At 36.7% G+C, this 15,505-nt stretch overlaps 1 long non-coding RNA gene across 1 annotated transcript in view; it reads left to right on the forward strand.

The window, feature by feature from the left end:
- The window catches only part of LOC136301698 (uncharacterized), a 52,356-nt gene extending 37,693 nt beyond the window's left edge, over positions 1-14,663 (forward strand). The window contains exon 3 of the long non-coding RNA XR_010723920.1: positions 14,586-14,663. This is a non-coding gene — a long non-coding RNA (uncharacterized lncRNA). The remainder of the gene's footprint in view (positions 1-14,585) is intronic.
- Positions 14,664-15,505: the final 842 nt, after the last annotated feature.

The raw sequence follows: 15,505 nt of genomic DNA on the forward strand, positions 1-15,505 counted from the left end.
ATAGTCAATTTACATCTACTTAATGGCAGTGCTGTATTTCCTATGACCTCTTTTAAGAGGCTTTTTGAATCTTTCAGGAATGTCTTTCTATTAAGCTATTTCTAGTAAACATTACTGAGACATCATCAGTTTGTTGGGTTTTTCAGTTGTACAGAAGCTTGCAAACAATTCATATATTGTTTAAAACAGAAAACAAGAACATTCATTCTTAGGGTGGCATCAGTTTAGGAAGTTTCATCAAATTTCCTTCATTCATGTGCTCTGGCAGTTCCAAGCAGATCCTGAGTGGGTTTGTACGTGCTGCTCATCACACAGCGTGATGCAGTCGCAGTATCTGGGTCTCCGGGACATGTGACTGCAGTGAGCGCTGCACGGGTCAGCTGCTATTTAATTCCTGTTCCAGTAATAATCATAAAGAATGCCATAGGCGCTTTTAACAGGCAGCAGCAAAGCAGGGGCTTTTGAAGTATCCCTCCCAAATCTGAATGAAAATGTCTGATAAATGAATTTAGCTATCTCAAATCTTGACTTGGGTTTCCTGTGTTTTCCTAGTGGCATTCCTCCACGCTTCCAATAACATGACACTTTCTATACAGTGTGTTTGTGTGTGCAGGCAGACAGCTCCTGATGACACTTCTCTTTTGTCCCTTTAACACAAAGAGGGATGTATTACCCTACCAAACACAAAGGACTAATTCTACTAAATCAGCTTGTGTGCTCATTAGTGGACATAGCAATTTGCAAAATTTAATCAACAAAGATTTGTAATCACCTTTACTAAATAGTAGCAATTCTTGATTTTCTTTATTATAATCCATTTTACATCTGTCTAGCTGCTACAAATGCAGTTTATAGAAGAGATGGGTTTCTTTGTGATTACCTTAATATGAAGGACAGTGATAGTTCTTTTGAGTAACTTTTCAAAGTAATTTCCTTGCATTCAGGTGCAGAGTTTTTTACCATAATTCAGTGGCATTCTTTTAACAAGCACAATACTTGGGTCTAGGGATATGAAAATATACACATTTTGGATAAATTATCGTCATTTAAAAATATTAATGATAATATTAACAGCTGACTTACTAAGTGTGAAGAGAAAGCAGACATGACAACAAAATAATTACAACATCTCCAGTCCAACTCGCTAATCGGTAAACTATTTAGGATTCATGACACACTGATTCCACTTACTGCCTGATATACAAACTAAATTTTATAAAAGGGCTCTTCTATCAAAAGTGAGATAAAACTACTAAAGATGTTGCTATGCATAACACACATGATCCCAGCTCTGTAAAAAACAAAGTACTTCTGATATTTTGAATATTTGAAAAAAATCCAGATTTTAAGTATTTAAAAACTGCACCTGAGACATGGTGCATTAGATAAGCAAGGCAGAGTATCACCTTGGGATGGAGAAAAGTTGAAAACATAAGTGTACTTGCAGTACATTTTTAAATTAAAGATTTTTAAGTTTATGAATTTCAAAGTCATCAGGGAGAGTTATCTAACTGCACTGTACATATGCCATTTTGGAAAAAAACCTGGTTGCTTGAATCAGAACCAGAGCTTTTAAATAAGTTTTAGAATAGAAGCCCAGACACATTGCAGAATACAAGATCCTCACCAAGTTGTTTGACAGATTTCCCTGTCTATAGCATGATGTTGCACTCATGATGTCCTGTGAGTGTCTGACTTTGCAAAATGATGCCTATACTTATACACATATTTTATATTTATTGCTTTTCACTACTAAAGTAGTTTAGAGTAAACACTTTTGAAGCTGCAATGACTGATGAGAAAATTTTTGACTGACTTCTGAATATGTGATGTTTTCAATATATTCTGTTATTTGTCAGTCTTTTTTATCATTTAATACTCCATGTAAAGCATATTTCCTAAACTATTTTCCATATAATATGGTTGTATGTCCTTACTTGCCTGATCATGCAGTTCCAAACAAAAATAAATACTTTCATTAGAACACAGCCCCCAATGTAGACAGTAGGTTTACTAATTGTACTTCTGGGTTCAGTGGTACAATTTATGCCTCAAAGCAGAGGCACAAATGTGCAGAATCACTGAAGCTTGCACCTGGAAACTGTCAGTTCCCTAATGTACATTAAAATCAAAATCCATATCCAAATTATTTTGATAAAAATAATTTTATCAGAATTCCTTCACCTCCTACATCATGTTTACATAAACTGTGATAAAAGCCCTTCATTTACAGAATAGGCTTTAGGGCATACTGATATTACTGCAACAAAATAACTTGGCATAGTCCCAGTTCCAGTTTCTTCCTGCTGATTATTTCCTATACTGCTCTGAACATAGCACACTATAGTTTTCCATTCTGGAAACATTACTGCAACTTCCTGATTTTCTGCAGAAAATACTTTGTGGTTAAATTGTATAAAAGTTGAATACCTTCTCTGTGGCCTTTCCTTGATAGGAAACATTATTTTGCAATAGAAATATATTTTTACCATAAGGATTTTCAGTGTGTTCATAGTTTTTTTATTGATTTATTCATTACTTGTAATTCAGTAATTATTTTATTTCCTTTTAGAATATTGTATATTCATACATGTTCAGCATTTCATTTGGTGTCCTTTTCACAATGAAACAAATCAACTAAACATGAATTAAAAGTGAAATAAAATAAGGCTGCTGCTGAAAGTATTTTCAAACCTCAGTTACAATGTTTGAACCCTTATTTTGTCAAATTTGACTAACTGGATTAACTGATAGAACGGATAAGAGTATGAGTGAGCAGTCAAAGAGTACTTTTTAACCCTAAATTCGTTTAAATTTCTCTGTTCAGATGCAAATGGACTAAGGATTTTTAAAGTGTTTGTGGGGTTTGGATCAGTGGTTTTATTTGATATTAGTAATTCTGGATTATTGGATAAATCTGTTTTTCTCCTCTTTCTGGACTAGAAACTCCAATCATATTCATGGTACAAAGCCAGCACCAAGATTTGCTGCTTTGGGAAGGGCAGCATGAAGATTCTGGGGAGTACTTTAAACTCAAATTTATTTACCAAATCTAAAGAATTAAGCATATGGGGAAGGAAGAAAAAGATTGAGAATTTTCCTGAGCCTCCCCTCCTACAGAAGTCCTACCAGATATTTGTGGTTAGTATGTAATTGTGAAATGTGCAGTGCCACTACTCTTTTTTAGCTATTGGAAATTTTATGCATTTAAATAAAATGCATTGCCAGGCTTGCTAATACATTTGCTACAAACAAATTTTATTCAGTAAGTATACATCTTCCAGTTCTGACTTCACACTGTTAAGCAAAGGATCACATAGAAGGGATCTAGTAAGATAGGAAGATGTGGGAATGGAGGTTTATTCTGTGGTTTTATATTTCACTGCATTAAAAAAAAAATGAAAAGGTGAGCAAGTCATTGAAGTTTTAGCATGCAGTACTAATATTTTAATGCGTAATTCCTACTAATTACAATGTACTTAATAAAGCAGCAAATGAAACATACATTGCTTCCTGTGAGAATTATTTTACATGCATAATATGGAGTCCTTATAATATGAATGAGAAAGTGTAGTCTGTGTTCCCATTTATTCAACAGAGAAAGAAAGCACCTTATTTAACTATCACAAGAATGCCCAGTATGTCATATTAAGTACTTAAAATTTCACAATAACATACATTTACACTTCTCATTCATAGGTAATTATACAGTCACTCACCAGAAGAAATTAAATTTTTCAAAAGGGAAAGATTTTGATAGAATATTTCAAAATGTACACTTATTAAGACCAGGACTCCCTCAGAATTTCAGAAGAATTCACAGAAAGTTGAAAGGGGATCATATCAGATTTTAATTTTTTGGGGAGAAAAGAATATGGGGAATCAAGTGAAAGGAAGAGTATGATTTTTCCATATAATATTGTGATTGGTTTGATATACTATATGAGTTACTATCCCTTCTTCTGTACACTTTATTGAAAAATTATGCCCTAATCATGAGCGCTGCATCATGAATGGAAAATCTATGAAAATTCAATTCCCTATGGTCCCAAGTCTTGTTGATCTATCCGTGGAAGTGTTCAAGACCAGGCTGGATGGGGCTTAGAGAAATTCAGTCTAGTGGAAAATGTCCCTTCCATGGTGTGTGTGGGGGGGTCAAACTAGGTTGTCTCTCAAGTCCCTTCCAACCCAAACCATCCTGTGACTCTATTGCTCAAGGAGGAGAATCCTGCACAGGGGTGCACATGCACAAATCCCCCTGGATACTGCACACTTCTGCGATAAACAGGGGGAAAACTTTTCCTCACAGGGGAAAGCTGCTCCTGCCTGGATGAGACTGCAGGCAGGGGAAGACACAGGCTTCCATGAGCACTCTCTGCTGCTCTGCATTTTTGCTCATATTTCAAACTTGGGTAGAATGCTTTTGCTTTGACTGAATGGTAGTGGAAAATGGTAGAAAGATATCTAATTACAGTATTTAATAAAATATTTTAATATTCACAGGCATTCTGCAGAACAGCTTTTGTCCAGATATTTTTTGTTTGAAGGAAATATTTAATATGAACCAATTTTTTAACCAGAGCTCTGTCTTTAATCTGTATCTCAGTCATGGTATGAGCTTTTATCACAATGAAGGCAAAATGAAGTCATAAAAATCTTGGAGAAAAAGTTCTTGAGTATCATCCATGATGGCAGTAGGTGGGATGAGCCAAGTTGCAGAATATGGTGCTAAGGAGTTCTGTCCATGTTGGGCAACAACTTCAGTGGTGGCACTGGTGACAATTTTTTTTTTTTTTTGTTTTTCTTTCCTTTTCTTTTTTGTTGCTTTTTTATTGTTGTTCTTGTGATTTTTACACCATTCATTTTCTTCATCACTGTAAAAAAGACATCATTCCGATGACACACTTTTGTAGTTCTATGCTTGTGCCCTATTAATAGTATGCTGCATGTACATTCTGGTTTTTATATCTCAGTCATGAGTTCCTGAGCAAGCACAAGAAGAAATCAGAACGCCATTCTGAGCATCTAACCAGGTGCTCAGAAGCTTGGATTCTGCATTTTCTGCTGAAACAGGGGCTGTTCAGACCAGTCACAATAGCCCTGTTGTGCTGTGAAATTCTCTCACACTGTATTTGTATTTTGAATCAATAGCTGCCCTGTAGCCAAGGTTACTGTGATGCACCACCAAAGCCCATGGAGAAGCAGAAACTCCTGGCTGAAGTTGGTTAGGAGCTGGATAGATTTGTGGTACATCACCTGCCATGGGATATAACCAACATGATATGCATGTCTATAAAAGAAAATAGGGATGAAAATGTGAGGTGTAAGATTCAGGCATGGATAGGAAAGGATAGGACTCATCACATTGCTAGATTCGATTTGTTTTTTCTTTCAGAATTTTCTTTTTTTCTACTCATATTTTTTCCCTTCCAATCTCTCCATCCTCTGTTTTTGATCCCTTCTTCTTTGGAGACTCCCAAAATTATCTAAGGCCTTGCTGCTGTCAGCGTGCCATTGCTGGACCTCTCAGGATATTGTGCCTCCTTTATCAACAGAAAGAAGGGTCTGTGTTCAGATTAACAGCTCCTTCTTTCTATCACTGTGATGTTGCACAATGGGTTTGACTGCCAGACTTCCAGGGTGGGCTCCTAAGCAGTCCCATTGCTCTTCCAGTCTTGGGACCATGAGACCATATGGTAATATTTTTGTTCCAAAAAGTTACCTACCACAAATTCTTGAAAACTTTTTATTTATGTTCCTGCCTTCTCAGGATATAGAGCTGCAGTTTTTAGTGTGACCATTGAAATCTGTTTTCAGCAGGTTTCCTTTTATATTGAGCATGGACGCAATAAATGCTGCATTGCTTTCCATGCTGGGATGTCCAAAATAATCCTCAGTAACTTTTCAATGTGACATTTCAATTCAGGACTTATATTTTTTGGAAAGCAGAAGCAGATTTCTCTGGGGGTAGAGTGTTACATGCTAGAAGAGTTTGGAAGAGATGTTTTTTTATACTCACAGAACATGTGGTGCAAAACCATTCAGCAGCGTTTCAGAAATACGAAGATAATTTTTCTCTTTTTTCATCGGAGTTGTTGGAAGAACATCTTGTTCACTATGAGATCACTTCTGCAGTAATTTCATACCAATTTTTCCTAATCATCGGTGTTCTCTTTCCTTTACCATGGTTTTTTACCTAAATTTTTACCTGCTTTTTACCTGAGGATGCAGATGGAAGAATTATGCAAAGAGATTATTCTTAATTGTTTACCCCAACAGTGTATGAAGCAGAAAGCAGGAATATCTAAAATCTTTGTGCCTTTGAGCATGACTGAATGAAGATTGTCATTCAAACTGTTCTAAAGAATTGCTTTAATACCAGATGTGGGTGGTAAAATTTACCAGTCTTTGGCCAGACAAGACTCTGATTTTGAAATATAGTTTTCAACTGTAAGAATTTCTTTTTGGCTTTTAAAAAATGCCAAAGAATAACATTAGGGACTTTAATCTGGGTTTTATTTCTCAATTTTCTTTAGCTGTTGAAAAGCAATGGGATTCTGTATCATATGGGGAATACTCTTGGGTTGGTCTTTTTTCTTTGGTGTGAGAGGTGTGTTTTTTGGGGGTTTTTTTTGGTGTTTTTTTTTTTTTAATTTAATGTCTTCATTTTACCAAGAAGTTAGACACATTGATGAGAAGCATGCATCTTTATCTGAAGCCAGGGCAATTAAGTTGCATCCCAAATAATTCCAAAAGGCCATAGGATTCAAACAGCTGTAAATCCTTTGAGATACTCGGAGAAAAAACCTGACAAAGGGCGGTATGTTTTTGACCATGGGAAGGGAATGACAGTGGCATTAGTTCACGTGTTAATCACATATTTTTAGAGATGCTTATTTGTAATTGTCCTGAGTTTTCAATAATGTGGGCTGTATTATGTGCAACTTTGTTGGTCTACACTGTTTGAATATACATATTGAAATAGACAAGATACTTTTATCCCTTTGAATAAAGGGAATATGCAGCCTTTCAAAGATTAATTTTAATCTTGCACAAGCTAGGCCTGGAAACTAGCAGAAGGACAGTCATTAAGTACACTGTTCTCCAAAACCTAATAATATATTTTTCTTCCTGTCTGCAGTGACACAATTGTTCCCATTTATAGGTTGTGTGATTCCAGAACAACCCACTGTGGCACTGCGGAAAGTGTAGTGAGTATTCTTTCCCTCAAGGATGAGTAAAGGCATTTGTAAACAAAAAGAAAGATTTCTTTTTAAAAAACATTCGTTCTCCTTCATATTTCATTAACTTCTTTCCAAATCTTTCCCAGTCAGCATTTTCAGTGATCTCAAATCCAAACTGTGAAATGGAACAATAATAATAATAATAATAATAATAATAATAATAATAATAATAATAATAATAGTAATATAACAATGATAATGTTGCAGTGTATTTCCAAATACCTTTTTTATATAACTGTCTTCTTTTTAGTTTCATTTTTACTCCATTTATGGATTTTGACAAAATAATCACTTTTTTGGTGCCCACGAATGATGTAATGAACAATTTCCTATATCCATCAACATACTAGGAACTTTTATGCAAAGGATTGTAGAGAAAAGTGATCTGACTTATCAAATCACTTTTCACATGAAAAGTTCTTCATGTGTCGAGAACTACACAGTGTTTTACAGCTGCAACAAACACCCTGCAGATAAGAGATAAAAATGGCTTTATCCTTCATTGAAATTTGTAGTTCATGTTGTGACTTCAGTGACTTCTACCAATTAAAAATACCTTTTCTTTTGCCAAAAAGCAAATAAAAATAATCTGCCAGTTGAAATAATTATTGGTTTAGTTCCTTGAGAAAAAAGAAAAAAGTCTCCAACTTGTTTTCAGATTAAATTGCATATTTAAAAATAGGTTTTTTTCCTTTACTCTCTGTTGTAAAGTTTTATCACATTAAATTTACTTTTCAAGTTAGGCAATTGAGAGAAATGTTGACTACATAAAAACATTAAAAAACATGAGGGGAGTGGTGGTGAAATCAACACAGTTCAGCTTCTAAAGAGGGCACAGACTGAATTTTAGGTACTGTAAGATCTCCCTCAGTAGTGGATATCAGGCAGATAATGCTGTAATTCTGTAATTTGTTGTAGCCATCACCTTAATTTCAGACCTTTTCTCACAGGGATTACCTATTTTATGTGTTGTTCCATTTAGTTGAAAGTGTAATTACAAGTTAAACTAGACAAATTGCCTTAAAGTATTGTATCCTCACTTGGAATCTCCAGCTCCTTCAGTGAGCAAATTCTGAAATTCAACTAAAAGAAAGTAAATGACTGAGCATCTGCCTCCAAAAAGAGACAGATCAAGTTGACTTCAAACACTTTGGGAAAAATAAGCTGAACTGACTGATACTGGTGCCTCAAGTACAAGTAGGGTCTTTAACAGGATGTGAAGTCTTGATTGAATTCAGCTGCAGTGACCAAAGACAACAGACGTAATTTGGAGAACATCATTATTTTAGTTTCTGTGTCTGGTCCATTTTCAAGAAAGCATGCAGTGTGTGAATTATGCAAAATATCATATGCTGGGGTAAAATGAGAAAAGGATGTATTTTTTGGAACTGCCTGTCCAATGTATTCAAGACTTCAAAGTTTTATTATGTAGGCCATCCCATGCTCCTTCTAACTGAATGGGACAAATTCTTCTTATATGTATACATATGCTCCCATAAGAAAAGTAATCCACTACTTTTGAATTTCACCAAATTTTGGAGCAAGATCTAAGCTCCAAATTGATTGGAACTCCAGCTGATTTTTCCCTGCATATGAGAAAATAAAAAAATCCTATTACTTTATTTCATCCAGACAGTCCTTTCCAGAACCTTTATGTCTCATAATAAATAAATACATTCCTTTTAGCAGCTAATTGTCAATCATATCTATTTGAGACTTAGTTTAAAGCCAGTAAAAATAAATCTTTGATAAAGCGCAGTACATTTTTTTTATTTTAGTCTGTTTCAACACTTACATGTCTAATTTGGAGTCTTAAGGTTCCTTTGTTAGGTCCTGCAGCAATGCTGCACCCAGAACTTTTCCTCTGTTTCTACTTTGGCATCCCTCTCTTCTCATTTTCATCCTCAGGAATTGGAAAGACCAGCTTTCCAGGAGCTGGAAAAGACCAGTTTAAATGCAGTGATTTAGGGCACTGCCACCCAGACCTCATAAAATCTGCAGGCAATAAACCTTCTATTTTAGGAGATACCAGTTCATCCTGGATTTAGCTGAAAAGCATTTTTAGACAGATTTAGGATGTCAGTACAGTAGCAGAAATAGAAGAACAAAGCCAATTGCAGATAAAGCTACTTTCTGAAGGAACTGGGACAGTCATACCAGGATAACTTCTCTGGAGTTCAAGGGGATACAAGCTAAGGTTTTGTGTCTGTTGTGTAGAAATGGGGTCTCAAAGTCTTTAGAAGTAAGGAGTTTGAGGGCAAAAAGAATAAGGAAACAGATATAGAAACCAGCTTTATATCCATAATTTTCGTATTTGACAACTGATGTTAATTGAACCATGCTAAAGAAGTGCAAATGAAATTATTTCCAGTATGCCAAGGCCAAAAAAGAAACCCTGTGGGTGATCTAGGTATCTATGCACATACAAAATAGGGCTAAATATATCCATTAGTTGTTTTTCAAGCCATAGACATGATGTACCAGATGATGAAAAGGGTCAGCACTGCTGAAGTGCATTTCTCCAAAGGCAAAATATCTCATTGCTTCTACATAGGCAGGGCTTAGCATTGAGATTGGTCACATTTAATGTCTTTATCAATGATCTGGATGAGATGAAAAAGTGCACCCTTGGTGGGTTTGTAGATGACATCAAGTTGGTTGAGAGTACTGATCTGCTGGAGGGCAGGATGGCTCTGCAGAGGGGTCAGGACAGGCTGGATCAATGGGCCAAGGCAGTTGTGTGAGGATCAACAAGGCAAAGTGCCAGGTCTTGCACTTGGGTCACAACAACCCCAGGCAGCACCACAGGCTGGGGCAGAGTGGCTGGAAAGCTGCCCAGCAGAAAAGGACCTGGGAGGTGCTGGTCAACAGTGGCTGAACATGAGTCAGTGTGTGCCCAGGTGGCCAAGAAGGCCAATGGCATCCTGGCCTGTGTCAAAAAGAATGTGATCAGCAGGACCAGGGCAGCGATTGTCGCCATGTACTCAACACTGATGAGGTTACACCTAGAATCCTGTGCTCAGATCTGGGGCCCTCACTTCAGGAATGACATTGAGGTGCTGTAGCATGTCCAGAGAAGGGCAACAGAGCTGATGAAGGTCTGGAGCACATCTCTGATGAGGAGTGGCTGAGGGAGCTGGGGGTGTTTAGCCCAGAGTAAGAAGGGTCTCAGGGGGACCTTATCATTCTCTACAAGCACCTGAAAGGTGATTGTAGCCAGGCAGGGTTCAGCCTCTTCTCCCAGATAAATAGAAACGGGACAACAGGACACAGCCAGGCTGAGCCACAGGAGGCTCAAGTTGGACACCAGGAAGAATTTCTTCATGCAAAGTGTTGTCAAGCATTGAAACGGGCTGCCTAGACAGGTGAATGAGTCACCAGCCCTAGAAGTGTTCAAGAAATGACTGGACATGGAAGTTAGTGCTATGTTTTAGTTGGCATGGTAGTGTTTAGTCAAATGTTAGACTTGATGATCTTGCAGGTCTTTTCCAACCTCAATGACTCTATGATTCTAACAATTAAGGGAGAAAATGTTATTTTCTTCCCCCAAAATCCTTGTGTTTCCTGTAGTTTCCTGAAAAGGAAGATGCAGGACTTCTTTCACTCCTCCAGTCATGGTGTATTTGCTCAGGTTCAGTTATTTCCTCTGGAGGCACCAGATGGCACTTTTCAGCCATTTGGCTGCTTCTCAGAGCAGACATCATGTCAGAAAAAACCCCACATTTCTTATAGAAAACAAGAGTTAATATAATTATGAAAGTTCTTGACAAACAGGAATTTTAGAAGAAAATTCCTCTGTACTTTACTTTCAAATTGACATCATGACAGCAGACTGAGACCTGGTAAGGATACAATGCTTTATTTCGGGATAGTTTTTTCTCACAGAAAAATTTCTACACAAATGAAAGCTGAAAAAGGTTCCCCAAAACACAAATAAAATATCTACTTAATCTGCTTTCATTAAGAAAATTTAATTATTTAAATATCACCATTTTTATTGTATTTTATGTATGACAGTGTTTCCATAAAGAAACCTGCTGATGTTGATTTGTTACCAAGGCGCTCATCTAGAAAATCAGTTTAAAATATGGGATAGCAGAGCAAGTATTTATGTGACGAAAAGAATAAGTAACCTGTTACTAGTTATTTGAAAACAGTTTTGGGGAAAAAGAAGAAAAAGAAGAAAAAAAAAAAAAAAAGGGAGAGAAAAGTACATTTTGTTCCTAGTTGCAATTACCAGTGTGTGGAGATGTTGAATCTATAACAAACTCCTGGGGGGGGGGGGAAGGAGGGAATGTTAAATGTCAGTTTTTTATTTTTAGGACGTCAGGAATACCATGTTTTCAGATTATTCAGTTGCTGCAAGTGAGTAGTTTGGATCCAAATGTGTTCTATTTATGTATGCACGTTTAAATACCTGTTAAAAATATACTCCTTGTGAAGGTGATGGTAAGTAGCATTGATTTCTCAATCCTTTCTCTTACAATGGAAGAAGTAATCTCTCTTATATTTAGGTTAATTAGATCATTCCCTAAACACTATGCTGTAGAGAACTGGTTGTTCCTGTGAGCACATTAGAAACGTTCTCTCAGCTGCAGTATTTTGTAAAGGATAACTCCAAGGTGAAGTCAAACAGACTTAAGGTTTATTCTGTTTCTTCCAGGCTCATCCTGCTTCCACAGGATATCTTTGTATAGAATATCCGGCACTCTATTGGGAAACCGACTTTGTAGTTCAACCAGTGATGGTGTTTCATCTCAGAGAGTGGTTATTTCCTGAATGGAACTTGCAAAACTATTGAGAGAGGTACCACTCCATGCTTGCCTGCACAGACAGATTGTTATCACTGTCACACTTCTGCCGTGACTTCCCTGTGACTCAAGAGCCAGGAGCTAAATATGACTCCCATTATTTTGCAACAGGGTCCCTGAGGACAGTCTCTCACAAGCTACTTTCAGAAACCATGTTCTTTGTTAACATTACTTTAAGAGGGCAGAAAAACTTCTCCACCCAAATGTGTACTAAGCAAGGCAATGCTTCACAGGTTTTACAGCAATGTCAGAGTAACTGTGGTCAGTTCAGCCTGGTTTGCCATGCCTAGACTCAGTTCTAACCAGCTAAATTGGGTACTCACTGTGAGTTCTGTGCCAGTAATCACCTGATAGAGAGTATCATGTAGACAGAGATATCATATCACTGAGATACCATGAAATAGCCATCCAGCTGTAATACAGTAAACCATTTGCATTGATAGATCAATCCCTAGGATCACACAGTTTCATGTTGGTTTTGATATTTGACTCATTTCTGTATTTTTTTAACAAATAGAGCATTTATCAGTGAATTTGATTTTATTTGATGAGGCTTTTCTCCAATAGGAAAAGTTGAGATAATTAGTGCATTAAAAACACTGTGAGGTAAAATCTTACTTTTTTCATAGAGAAAACACAGCATATCTGAAATGCTTCTTGTCCTAGTAGGAGAGAACTTCTATAGATGAATCTAGGAAGAAATAAATCATTATTCTGATAAAATCAGAATTAAAATCCCAGAGGAATGTTATTCCTCCAATGGTCCATATTAGCCACCCCATCTCCTGTCTGTCGATCACACTTCAAGGTTCCACTGAAGATCATTATATTTTCCTCTTTCTCCCCTTGGATCTTCTCTTAAACTCCATTGTTCTCTACAGATTTCAGTATCTTCTCTTTCAGATTGTCTAGGTCATTAACATAACCCAGTGCAATTCAGTGCAGGGATTTTTTTCAGTCTGTGCTAAACTGAATGTTGCAGTTTTCTTCTGAAGTATACCTGTTTGTTTGGTTGGGGTTTTTTTCTCCCAATTGCATCAATTGTTTAAAAGAAAGATATTTCCCTTCAACTTATGCTTTGCTAATGTAGTCACAACAATCTGTTGTCTTCTAGGAGAATAGCAAAGTTACTAATGAAAATGTTATTATTGTTCTTAGCATGCCGGTCTTTATCAACACTATTACTTTTATTCTTGAGGATTTACTGTGTTGCCACAAGTTATTTAAAGAGCATTGAGAAAAAAACCACAACTTTTTTGAGAATGTTTTCTACATACATAATTTCTGTTAAAGCTGTAAAACTATGTGAAATAGCAGATAATTTGGTTCTGTAGACATGATCAAATTTATTATATCAAAGAAATAGTAATTATCTGCCCCTTTAAGCTGTGTCTTAGTTTGCGTCTCTCTGTAAGTCATAGATACCTAGATTCAAACATCATCAACATCCCCCCCTTAAACGCAGAGAAAATCTAGGTTAAATCCATTTTTCTCAAAGTGGAATGTTGGTGTGGATCTCAGGCTTTGTAGGATTTTTACTTGTTCTTAGGAACAATAAGCATAAAATAGGATACGCCTGTGTTCTCTGCAGATTTAGCTGTAGTTCTTCCTGCTGAAAGAGGAGATTTTGGAAAAGACTACAGGTCAACAGACTGGAGATCTCTGTATTAGGATGTCTTTTGCACTTTGATATGAGAGGTAAAAATGTTTTCTAGCAGAAGTTTCTCTGTCAGGACTAGTACACAGCTGCCGCTCACCCAGCCCTTCCTGATCCCACAGCAAAGCTGCACTATGTCAGCTCTCTGCAAAATCCATCATGCTAATTTGTAGCATTGTATGAATGCTTTGTATTTGCCACAACCTTTCCTAGTTTTCAGCTTTTTTCACTCCATAGCTGAGGGAATATCTCAAGTTAGTTCTTTTCATCCTCACACTGGATCGCTGAACACGTCACTACACTTACTGGAACATTTCCAGAGAAGGAGGAGGAAAAAGTGAGATGAGCAAATGGGAAAGTAAAGCATGGCCCAGTGAACAGGTTATTACTGTCACCCTTTACCAAAGTTCACTATAGCCAAAACACAGTATGTAATAAACTTTTATGGGAATATTGTTTGTTCTTCTGCTCTCACCACACTCTTCAGCTTATGTGAGCCTAAGCCAATGGACTTTGGAACAAGAACTGAGCACCCCTTACTGTACACACAACTGAACACCCCTTACTGGCACACGTGGCTTTATGTGCCATGAGGCATTGCTTTGAGATAGTAGATCCAAATATCTTCCTTGGCATGTGCCAAAAGAGTTTATAACCTGTTTCTTAATTTTTGAAATTCATCATCTATGAGTTAATTAGTACATTTGAGCAAAGTCTTTGATGTTTGATATGGGGATATTTTAAATTTTCTTTTGTGGAAATATTCCCAGTCATCTGTAATTACTTGTGAACAGGAAGACTTAACACAGGAATTATTCTGTTCCGATCCACTGTACAGTCCTTACTTTCTCTTTTTATCTCTCTTCTGTCTAGATACATGAATATACATAAAGCAGGAAAAAATGATGTTCAGTACCTTCTGGACTGCAGTATTGAAGAGTGTGTCTGCAGGAATACATCTGAAGTATGGTAAGCAATCTGAATTTGAATTTTGAAAGGTTAATGGTGAATATTAGTATTCAAAGTAACAAAATTATTTTTACTGGACACAAGGCATGGGAAAAGCTGACAAATTTCTTCAAAGGCTTCAGATTTTGTACTAATATTTCACTTCTTCCAGAGAAATTGTGTATTGATGGAACTGATTTAAACTGAACTTTAGTGGCCACATGCAATATTTCAATTATTCAGGCACTAAATTTTATGGGACACTGTGCAAATAATGTAGGTTTATATATCTAGATAGATAGATAGATAGATAGACAGATAGATAGATAGATAGACAGATAGATGGATGTAGGAGCAAGAATTGTACTGTTGAATGTCTACAGCACTCTGCTGGGAGGTGGTCACATTGTGGCAAGAAGGAAAGGAGTAAATAACAGAAATGCATATTAAATAGTGTCTATTAGGTTCCAGAGACTAATGCATAATTAATTTAAGCCACAAAAATCTCTTTATTGCTAAGAGAGCATTTGGTATGCTTTCACTAGAAAAAATAAATTTTTTAAAAAAGGCTGGGCTGGACTCTTGTAGTTTAGAAAATTATCTGAGTATACATGTGATATCCAAAATTCCTTGGGTTTGGCTGGGAAAAGCTGCTGATTTCACCATGAGGCAGACTGGAGAACATGGGAATAGAGCACAGCTAGATCAGCTGCTGGGGCAGCCCACAAGTTACAAGCCCTTTAGATAATGATTTAAAAAACAAACCTGATGTTCCAAGTGACCTTCAGGCTGTACCTATGAGTGTGAATATGGCTGATGGTGTGCATGTGTTGCCTGTTAATGTT

This window comes from Chamaea fasciata, unplaced genomic scaffold (assembly GCF_029207755.1).
Source record: "Chamaea fasciata isolate MVZ Bird 193981 ecotype frontalis unplaced genomic scaffold, bChaFas1.0.hap1 SCAF_1, whole genome shotgun sequence".
Lineage (NCBI taxonomy): Eukaryota > Metazoa > Chordata > Aves > Passeriformes > Sylviidae > Chamaea > Chamaea fasciata.